Source organism: Capricornis sumatraensis, chromosome 5, assembly GCF_032405125.1.
Source record: "Capricornis sumatraensis isolate serow.1 chromosome 5, serow.2, whole genome shotgun sequence".
In the NCBI taxonomy this organism is placed as follows: Eukaryota; Metazoa; Chordata; class Mammalia; order Artiodactyla; family Bovidae; genus Capricornis; species Capricornis sumatraensis.
Genome location: NC_091073.1, coordinates 78,404,722 through 78,415,929, shown reverse-complemented (window position 1 = coordinate 78,415,929; position 11,208 = coordinate 78,404,722). Strand labels below are relative to the sequence as shown.

Below are 11,208 nucleotides of genomic sequence, written 5' to 3'. Positions count from 1 at the left end.
CAATTATCAGCTAGGATTTACATTTCCTTTTTGGGAAAATGTGAACATATGGTTGTAATAAAGAGATTTAAAAAAAAATCAAAGTATGTGGAAAGAAAAACTTTTAATTTCCTGTTAAATTCCTGGAAAAAAGGGTAGAAAAGTTAAAAAAAAATCACAAACTAACTATGCATGAGTTTAAAGTGTTTCAGATTATTGACAAAAATTTTTGGAATTGACCAGACATCACAGCACAGGTATGCCACTAGGGCAACTGCCGCTGCATGTTCTGTGCCAGCAGGGGGACGAAATGGCCAGAGCAGAAAGTCAACAAAAAGTCACACAACATCAGCTTTCAACCAAGATGGATGAGCAGTATGAAACAGTTTAACTTCCTGCCTTGAAATACTAAAAACCATTTAAGTAGTTGAAACAATCATTTTAAGATATTGGGCAATAGGCAGCACAGAACAGTTCTTTCTGAGAGAAGGCAAAAAATGAGATGTGTCCTATGGCTAGCCTAGCTTACTGAGATCAGTGGGTTTCCTTAACATAAAGCTGGGATCCTCAAATATCTTTATTGTGTGACTGGGATAGCTAGGACATAGCTATCAATTTGAGCTTTAATTGATACTGCAAAACACTTTTGCAAAGGGGTTATACAAATTTACACTCCCAGCAGCAGTATATGAGAGTATTTTTTATTTTTTCACTTGAACAGTTTTTGGTATATATCAGTTTCTTATTGAGATTTTGATGTGCATTTCCTTAAGAATCTTTTCAAAGGTTTATTAGCTTTTTGATGACTTGTCCATACTTCTTTTGTGTGTGTGTGTGTGTGTGTGTGTGTGTGTGTGTATGTGTGTGTATATATATATTTAAATTTTGGTTTGATCTTTTTCTTATTCAAACTGATTTGCAGGAAGTTCTACACTTCTTAAGTCTACTGTAGACTTAAGCTATTTGCTCTTTTTACTCAAAATACCTTTTCTATTTCCTGGTTTGCCTTTTCATTAATTTTACTTGTGTCTTTTGAGCAACAGAAACTTGTAATTCTATTAACAACTAATTTGAGAAGAATGTTTTATTTAATATATTTTAGCCTCTGTTCAAGAAATGTTTACCTTTAGCATGGTAAAGGATTTTAAAATAATCTTGGAAAGTAATAGCTAGACAGAATTTAATATAGTAGATTTCAACAACAATTAGCAAGTTGATCTGATAGACTAGAAAGAAACCCTGTGCCAAATGATGAGATAAAGTATGTTTTATAAGCATACATTCTTTAAGTCTCTTTCATAATAGCTTCATAAAAACAGCTACTGCCAACTGATACATGCCAATATTATTTGGATTTTCAAATACTTCTCCTAGTGCTACACAATTATTAGATGCATGATTGGGCATCCAAGTTATAACAGGTGGTAGTTTTATTAAGTATTTTGATGTATAACATGTACAACATGGATTACCTCCTTTTTTCACTGCCAGGCTTCTAACATCATCTGTCCACAAATCAGGGTTGGTTTATAATCCCGCAGTAACAAAAAGAATCAAATCTCAGTGGGTTAACACAACAAAAATGTATTTCATGCTGGTGCCACATAACAGTGCAATTAAGCATTGAGCCACAGTGATTATTAGACACTTAGCAGTACAATACAAGCTTCATAACAACTTGAAAGAATTGGAAGTATTTTGTTAAATAGCACTACTGACTACTGCATATAAAAGAAACATTATAAAAAGTTATCAATTAATAGGTTACACAGCATACCATGAGGAATTACACAGAGCTGAGGAATTACATGAACTGAATTACACAGAACTGAGCAAAAGTCAGCTAAATTTAAAAGCTGGAAATGAACAGTAGGAAACGAATATCCACATCCAAAAATATCTAGCTAAAAAATAATCGTGCAGAATCTTGCAGATAACTCATGATCCCAAATAAGCTATAATAGAGATTGAAATATATTAAGAACTAAATTAATAATGAAAATACAATATGTCCATACTTGCTAAATATAGGTAAAGCTGTAGTTTCATCAAACCCTTTGATCTTAAATGCTTATATGAGAAAAGAATAAACACCACAGCAGGAGCATCAGCCCTTGCACACACTTGGATGGATGCAAAACCAATTCAGTAGTGTGATACCAACTCTTCTTGCCACACCACAGCCTCTAACCAAGACATGCACACTAGGGGAAAAAGTGAGACCAGCACAGAAGTGCAGCCCCAAGCCCTCGTAACCCAGCCATGCTCCGAATCAAGGCAGAGACTTTCATGAAAATAGGGAGAAACCCAATTCTCTCAAGATTTCTACTTCATGCCCTTGGACTCACCTCTGTCCTTGATAAGGCCATTGAGCGTAAAGGAAGCCTATGGTTCTAGACACCTGCTTCTAGATCTATCCTCTCCAACTTCAGCCCTACCTCACACCAAGGCTGCAGCTGCCAGCACACCTCCAGGGAAGACACAGCCTGCACCTACTTCAGATCCAGCTTTCCCACCAAAGCCACTGGGCTTACTCAGATTGCATAGGGACACTTCCACACAAGTACATACCTTCAAGACCAGGATAGATAATTGTTTCACATAATTCCACAGAGATAGAAAAAATTAAACTGAGAAGTCAGAGGAATATATTTCATATGAAAGAATAGGGAAAAACTTGGGGAAAAGCCCTAATGAAATAGAGATAAATAATTCAACTGACAGAAAGTTCAAAGTAATAGTAGTAAGAATGCTAACTAAACATAGGAAAGAATAGATGAACCTAGTGATAATTTTAACAAAAACTAGAATATATGAAAAAAGAATACAGTAATTGTAATAAAAACACTAGAGAGAATTGTCAGATCAGTTTTTCTTGTCTCATCATAGCAAAAAACTGGAACAACAGACTAGGTACAGCCCCAGCAGGCAGGATTTATTAAGCAGACAGCATGCAGTACACTCTCAAGACGCAAAAGCAGACTAAACCCTATAGGAGGGGTCTCAACTCATTTGACTTCCCTCTGTACTTTTTGTCTCTTCCTTTTGGACATTCCTGAGTCTTGACTGGCTATTCCCCATGCAAATTGGGGCTTGTATCCATCACCAATCCGGGGAGGGAATGCAAATAGGGTGCATGTTCAAGGCCAATCGGGAAGGGGGTGTGTTTGGATGTGTTTTCACATCAGAGGCTCTCATTCTGAGCTTTGGTTTTTCACAGGCTTTCTTACTTTGTCCCCTTTGCGGGCTTTTTCTAGTTGCACTTCCTCTAAGTGCCACTTTGGACTCCTTTTTCTTCTCTATCTAGTGAAATGAATAGCAAGATTAGGTGATATAGAAGAATTTATAAGTGGTCTGGAAGATAGAACCCCTGAAATCAAATCACTCAATCAGAATATCAAAAAGAAGCAAGTTTTTAAAAATAAAAATAAGGGACCTTTGAGACATCAAGCATACTAACATTTGCATTATAAGTGTCCCAGAAAGAGAAGAAACATAAAAAGGGTTAGAAAATATATCTGATGAAATCATGGCTGAAAGCTTACCCCAACCTGAAGAAGGAAACAGATGGCCGGAAAAATGAAGCACAGCGAGTCCAAAACAAGATTAACCCAGAGACAAAATGAAGACGTATCATAATTAAATGGCAAACATCAAAGCACAGAGAATTCTAAAAACAAGAGAAAAACAGAGACACACACAAGGGAACCTCTAAATGAAAGACTGCTGATTTTTCTGCAGAAACTTTGCAGGCCGGCAGAGTGACATGATATATTTAAAGTCCTGAAAGGGAAAAACCTACAGTTTAAATATTCTACCCAACAAGGTTATTATTCAGACTTGGAGAAATAAAGAGCTCCTAAGACAAACAAAAAGTGAAATAATTCATCAATATTAATTCTAAGCTAATATTATAAGAAGCATTAAAACCTCTCCTTGAGTGAAAAAGAAAAGGCTACAACAAGAAAAAAAAAAAAACAGTAGGAAGGGAAAAATTCCACTGGGCACTATGTTTTATTAAAATGATGTAAAAACATTGGAAAACACAACATATAATCTCATTAAACTAAAAAAAATATATTATTGTAATTATATGAAACTAAATCCATGCAGAAAAAAAGTAAAACAACTGTAGTTTAATCAGGAAACAATACACAGAAATAATTTGAACACTAACATTCCAGGGAAACCATTCAATATCACAGTAATCCAAGTCTATGACCCAACCAGTAATGCTGAAAAAGCTGAAGTTGAATGGTTCTTTGAAGACCTAGTCTCCGGCCTTATCACCCTTAATGCACCCGATCTCCTCTGATCTCGGAGCTAAGCAGAGTTGGGCTTGGTTAGTACTTGGATGGGAGACTGCTTGGGAATACCGGGTGCTGTAGGCTTTATTTTTTCTTTTGGGCTTCCCTGGTGGCTCAGAGCTTAAAGCGTCTGCCTGCATTGCAGGAGACCTGGGTTCGATCCCTGGGTCGGGAAGATCTCCTGGAGAAGGAAATGGCAACCCACTCCAGCATTCTTGCCTCGAGAATCCCATGGATGGAGGAGCCTGGTGGGCTACAGTCCATAGGGTCGCAAAGAGTCGGACACGACTGAGTGACTTCACTTAAGACCATCAAGAACTAACACCAAAAAGAGATGCCCTTTTTCATTATAAGGGACTGGAAGGCAAAAGTAGGAAGTCACAAGATACCTGGAGTAACAGGCAAATTTCCCTTGGAGTAGAGAACGAAGCAGGGCAAAGGCTAATAGATTTTGCCAAGAGAATGCATTGCTCAAAGCAAACACCCTCTTCCAACAACACAAGAGAAGACTCTACACGTGGACATCACCAGATGGTCAATACCAAAATCAGATTGATTATATTCTTTGCAGCCAAAGGTGGAGAAGCACTATACAGTCAGCAAAAAAAGACCTGGAGCTAACTGTGGCTCAGATCATGAAATCTATATTGCCAAATTCAGACTTAAATTGAGGAAAGTAGGGAAAAACACTAGACCATTCAGGTATGACCAAAATCAAATCCCTTACAATTATACAGTGGAAGTGACAAACAGATTCAAGGGATTAGATCTGATAGACAGAGTGCCTGAAAATCTATGCACGGAGGTTCATGACATTGTACAGGAGACAGGGATCAAGACCATACCCAAGAAAAAGAAATGCAAAAAGACAAAATGGTTGTCTGAGGAGGCCTTACAAATACAAGGTCTTCATGACTCAGATAATCACAATGGTGTCATCACTCACCTAGATCCAGATATCCTGGAATGTGAAGTGAAGTAGGCCTTAGGAAGCATAACTACGAACAAAGATAGTGCAGGTGATGGAGTTCCAGTTGAGCTATTTCTAATCCTGAAAGATGATGGTGTGAAAGTGCTGCACTCACTATGCCAGCAAATTTGGAAAACTCAGCAGTGGCCACAGGACTGGAAAAGGTCAGGTTTCATTGCAATCCCAAAGAAAGACAATGCCAAAGAATGCTCAAACTACCGCACAATTGCACTTATCTCATACACTAGCAAAATAATGCTCAAAATTCTCGAAGCCAGGCTTCAACAATACCTGAACCCTGAACTTCCAGATGCTTGAGCTGGATTTCTAAAAGGCAGAGGAACCAGAGATCAAATTGCCAACATCTGCTGGATCATCAAAAAAGCAAGAGAACTCCAGAGAAACATCTTGTTATGCTTTCATTGACTATGCCAAAGCCTTTGATTGTGTGGATCACAACAAACTGTGGAAAATTCTTTAAGAGATGGGACTACCAGACTACCTGACCTGTCTCCTGAGAAATCTGCATGCAGGTCAAATGCAACAGTTAGAACTTGACATGGAAGAACAGACTCGTTTCAAATTAGGGAAAGAGTACGTCAAGGCTGTATATTGTCACCCTGCTTATTTAACTTACATGTACTGTTTATCATGAGAAATGCTGGATTGGATGAAGCACAAGCTGGAATCAATATTGCCGCTAGAAATATCAATAACCTCAGATATGCAGATGACACCACCATTATGGCAGAAAGCAAAGAACTAAAGATCCTCCTGATGAAAATGAAAGAGGAGAGTGAAAAATCTGGCTTAAAACTCAACACTCAGAGAACTAGATCATGGCATCTAGTCCCATCACTTCATGGCAAATAGCTGGGGAAATAGGGAGAGACTTTATTTTGGGGGGCGCCAAAATCACTGCAGATGGTGACTTCAGCCATGAAATTAAAAGACGCTTGCTCCTTGGAAGAAAAGTTATGACCAACCTAGACAGCATATTAAAAAGCAGAGACAATAGTTTGCCAAGAAAGTTTCCTCTAGTCAAAGCCATGATTTTTCCAGCAGTCATGTACGGATGTGAGAGTTGGACTATAAAGAAAGCTGAGCACCGAAGAAGTGATACATTTGAACTGTGGTGTTGGAGAAGACTCTTGAGAGTCCCTTGGACTGCAAGCAGATCCAACCAGTCCATCCTAAAGGAAATCAGTCCTGAATATTCATTGGAAGGACTGATGTTGAAGCTGAAACTCCAGTACTTTGGCCACCTGATGTGAAGAACTGACTCATTTGAAAAAATCCTGATGCTGGGAAAGATTGAGTGCCGGAGGAGAAGGGGGACAAGACAGAGATGAGATGATTGGATGACTCACTGATTCAATGGATATGAGTTTGAATAAACTCCAGGATTTGATGATGGACAAGGAGGCCTGGTGTGCTGCAGTCCATGGGGTCACAAAGAGTTGGACACAATTGAGTGACTGAACTGAACCCAAGGGAGGGGGGAAATTAAAATGTAGACACACATTAAAATATCAATATTACAATGTAATAATATGGAGTTGTCTGAGTAGTGAAGATCAAATTTTGGAAATAGACTTTGTTACATTGCTTCTCTGAGTTTTATTTATTTATTTTTCTTTTTTTTTAATTAATTTTTTTATTTAATTTTAAAATCTTTAATTCTTACATGTGTTCCCAAACATGAAACCCCCTCCCACCTCCCTCCCCATAACATCTCTGTGGGTCATCCCCATGCACCAGCCCCAAGCATGCTGTATCCTGCGTCAGACATAGACTGGCGATTCAATTCTTACATGATAGTATACATGATAGAATGCCATTCTCCAAAATCATCCCACCCTCTCCCTCTCCCTCTGAGTCCAAAAGTCTGTTATACACCGCTGTGTCTTTTTTCCTGTCTTGCATACAGGGTCGTCATTGCTATCTTTCTAAATTCCATATATATGTGTTAGTATACTGTATTGGTGTTTTTCTTTCTGGCTTACTTCACTTTGTATAATTGGCTCCAGTTTCATCCATCTCATCAGAACTGATTCAAATGAATTCTTTTTAATGGCTGAGTAATACTCCATTGTGTACATGTACCAAAGCTTTCTTATCCATTCATCTGCTGATGGACATCTAGGTTGTTTCCATGTCCTGGCTATTATAAACAGTGCTGCGATGAACATTGGGGTACATGTGTCTCTTTCAGTTCTGGTTTCCTCGGTGTGTATGCCCAGCAGTGGGATTGCTGGGTCATAAGGTAGTTCTATTTGCAATTTTTAAAGGAATCTCCACACTGTTCTCCATAGTGGCTGTACTAGTTTGCATTCCCACCAACAGTGTAGGAGGGTTCCCTTTTCTCCACACCCTCTCCAGCATTTATTGCTTGCAGATTTTTGGATCGCAGCCATTCTGACTGGTGTGAAGTTTTAATTCTACCAGGAGAGCAACAAGTCTCTCAAAGGTGTTTTTTGATGAGGGGGACTCTGACAAAACACTGAAATATATACACGACCATGTGTAAAACAGCTAGATAGTGGGAAGTTACTGTAAAACACAGGGAGCTCAGCCCAGTGCTCTGTGCTTATATAGAAGTGTAGGGTGGTGGGGGATTGGTGGGAGGGAGATTCCCAGAGGGAGGGGATATTATGGCTGATTCACATTGTTGCACAGCAGAAACCAACACAATACTGTAAAGCAACTATTCTCCAATTAAAAGTTTTTTAAAAAGCAAAATGCTATTTTACAGTTGCATAAATACAATTATTGCTAGAAAATATTCTGAAGCTACAAGTAAAGGAAAATGAGTAGAATTTATCAGTTGCAGGATAATGATTGCCTAATGGTGACAAATGGAAATGTGGAAAACTTTGGGCTGCAAAGCTGATCTGGTCCACAGGGCCTAGAGCAGAGCCAAGTCAGGTGACACACTCCACCATACAAATTGCTGCAATACTCTCCAGCACAGCTTGCTTTATACATAATATGTAGAGCCCTCCTTTCTTCTTCACCCCTAAACCCAAGTGCCAAATATTATAATCTATACCTTCACAGAGGAAGAACAGGTTCTTTGGCTTTCTGCCCACACTTCAGTTAAATACCAAAAGCTGTCAGAACACTCTTTAGTACAATGGTTTCTACTGCTGTATTCAGAGTCCTTGAAATGGAAACAAATCTTTTCTGTTAACAAAGAAATTAAGAAGATAAAAATTGAGTTTAAAGTGGATTTAAAATTGAGGTACCTTTAGAGATGTTTTGTTATTTCAACTCTGTGAAATACAAAAGTTGAAGAAAGATCAATAAAATTTAAAGGAACTATGAAATTGATTTGACTTCATTCAATTCTAAGTGGAAGCCTTAAGTAAGCCTTTCTCTTTCTTATAAATTATCTTGAGCAGAGCTCTTTATGAAATAACTTGCCATTTGCTGAAATCCTGCCTTGGTGTTTTACTCTGTTAGTGAATATCTTCCATTAAGGTTGAGCCAATTACAGAGCACAGATGTTGTTTAAAATGTTTTGCTTCTTGCTACCACAAAGTTCAAATGTATGAGAGAACTTTGGGTTGACCGAGGTTTTGTCTTGAGATACTTGAAGTCTTGGCGAAGACTTTTGAAGCCCCTGATGCTCATCCTTACACCCCTCTTCAGGCTACAGCTGAGCAAGTAATAAATTAACTTCAAGGATTTTTCACATGGTGTAGTATTTCTCTATCTAGTGGCACAGTGCATAGTAACAAAGGAATTTTGCAGCACAAATTGTTCATTTTGCTTCAATTTGCAAACTTAATATAAGATAAACAGTAACTTAAGTCAATCTCTCAACTTACTACAGAGCTAACAATTTAATTTTTACTAATAGATTTTCATGTAGTTTACATTTAATTGCATAGGATTATGTTGGTTTGACATTTCTTTGGCTAGAGTCTTTCTGGCCAGAATATTTTATAGTATTCTGATCATATTTTCACATGTTGATTTCATGTGTTCTAGTGTATATCATATTTCTATTTTCTCTCTGGATACTAACTTCAACATTTTGGAATGATCAACCAGTTATAAATTCTATCTGAGAGGAGACAAAGAAAATAATGAAGAAAAGTATCAATACACTTTATACTCTTGATTAGAGATGAACATTTCTGAGACATAATCCCAAGTAGATTAACATTCCATTTCCATAAATGTGAACTAGAACAGTGAGAGTAGGGACACAAACTCCCGCACCTAGGGATTTCCCACAATTGGTCTATTTTGTGTACATTGGTCTCATTTGTGTACAAACATAGTGTTCCTGTCAGCAATGGATAGTTAGATTGTTATTCAATTCAGCCTCATATGTGAGTATAAATTAATATGCCTGACAATTTCTAAAGGTAGCTTAGTGAAGCCCTTGACAAATATGATTTAAAAGTCTGTCTATGAATAAGATGTGATTTCAGGCCACTATCCCTTCCCCTTGCTAATGGAGTACAGTGACTGCAGAGATTCTCCAGAAGAGCAAGAATAACCTATGCCACATGGACTCAACTTGAGAACACTGTATTTTCAAAGCAGATTTACTTTTCTGGTTCAGTTTACTTGAGGTGAACAGTCAAATGTGTTGGTTTCCCCTTGGAGACTGAAACCTGAACTTTGTTGGATGCCAGGATAAATGACCCTTTTATTGCTGTTTCTGTGGGTCACTGTTCACAGCACTGATGGGCTGTATTTGTTTTCAAATGAGAGCTAACTGTACAGTCTGGCTGTCCTAAATATATTAAACAATAATAATTTTTATTAATCCCATTGTTCTTAATATACTGAACACTTTCAAAATGATTTTAGTTGACTCAATAAATTGGTGAGACCTTAAACTTGACCATTAAAAAAAAACAATTTGAGAAGTTTTTATTATTTATTAATGACCATAAAAATCACCTTTCTGTATAAAATGACACACTTTTCCCCTAAGAGTCATCCAAAGGAGGATTCTACTAATGATTATTAAAATGCATAGTGCTTTTTAAAATTTCATGTACTCTGAGATTATTCTAATTTCCACTCTGTTTGCCAGCATTTAATTGTTTTGTGATATAAATAGAGGAATAGCCTCGTCAGGTACACATCAGCCAAATCCCTAAGAATGTCATGATTTATTAGCTATTACCTTAGTCTCCAATTGGAAGAAACACTGTTGCCTAGTACAGTAATTATGCCTCCCTTACTTCTCATAGCTAAGTTCTGCTCCCCAAGCTATGCCATTTTTGGATTCCCATCCTTCCCATTGAGAGTGGGCACCTAATTACATAGCAACACTTCTTACTGTCTCTGGACTGAAGTCACTAGCCATCACTTCTTTCTTCAAAGTTCAGATGTTTCACTTATTAAGGCATTCTTTACCATATCAATAATAATTTTAAAATGTCTTCTGGGCTTATTTCATAAAAATAGAAAGATTATTTTTTCCTAGGTATTACAGAATCAATTTATTCTAACTTTCCAACTCCTAAGGCTTCTGAGTCCTTCTTCAACACTCTGTCAAATGTGCAATATCTCAATCTCATTTACTGTCAACTCTTGTCATGCTCAGGCTTCAAGGAGCCATTCCATAAAATTATTAGGTAAATTTACAGCTATTTTTGCCAATATTTCATATCCTGAGTCACGGCTAAATACCTTCCTGAGTAAATTCTCTTCTGCTTAGCTTTATCTTTTCATCTGCTGCTCTTTATGATCCATGACCACACATATGTGCTCAGTGGCTGGTGGTTCATATTTTGAGGTGTCCTGGTTTACTATAGGATTGCTTTCCAGTCCATTTGGAATGTGCTGAAAGCTGATTCTGGTTATTGGACTGGAGGCAATAGGTGGTGATGGATTTCAGGAGAACAGTATTTTACTGGACATGTGCTTAGGTGAGGTCTTTGCAGGATCTCCATGCAAAGGGGAAGCTATGGTAAGTGGCAA

General features: G+C 37.7%; 1 pseudogene; it reads left to right on the top strand.

The window, feature by feature from the left end:
• The first annotated feature begins 4,252 nt into the window (after nt 1-4,252).
• Nucleotides 4,253-4,370, top strand: LOC138080499 (5S ribosomal RNA; annotated as a pseudogene).
• Nucleotides 4,371-11,208: the final 6,838 nt, after the last annotated feature.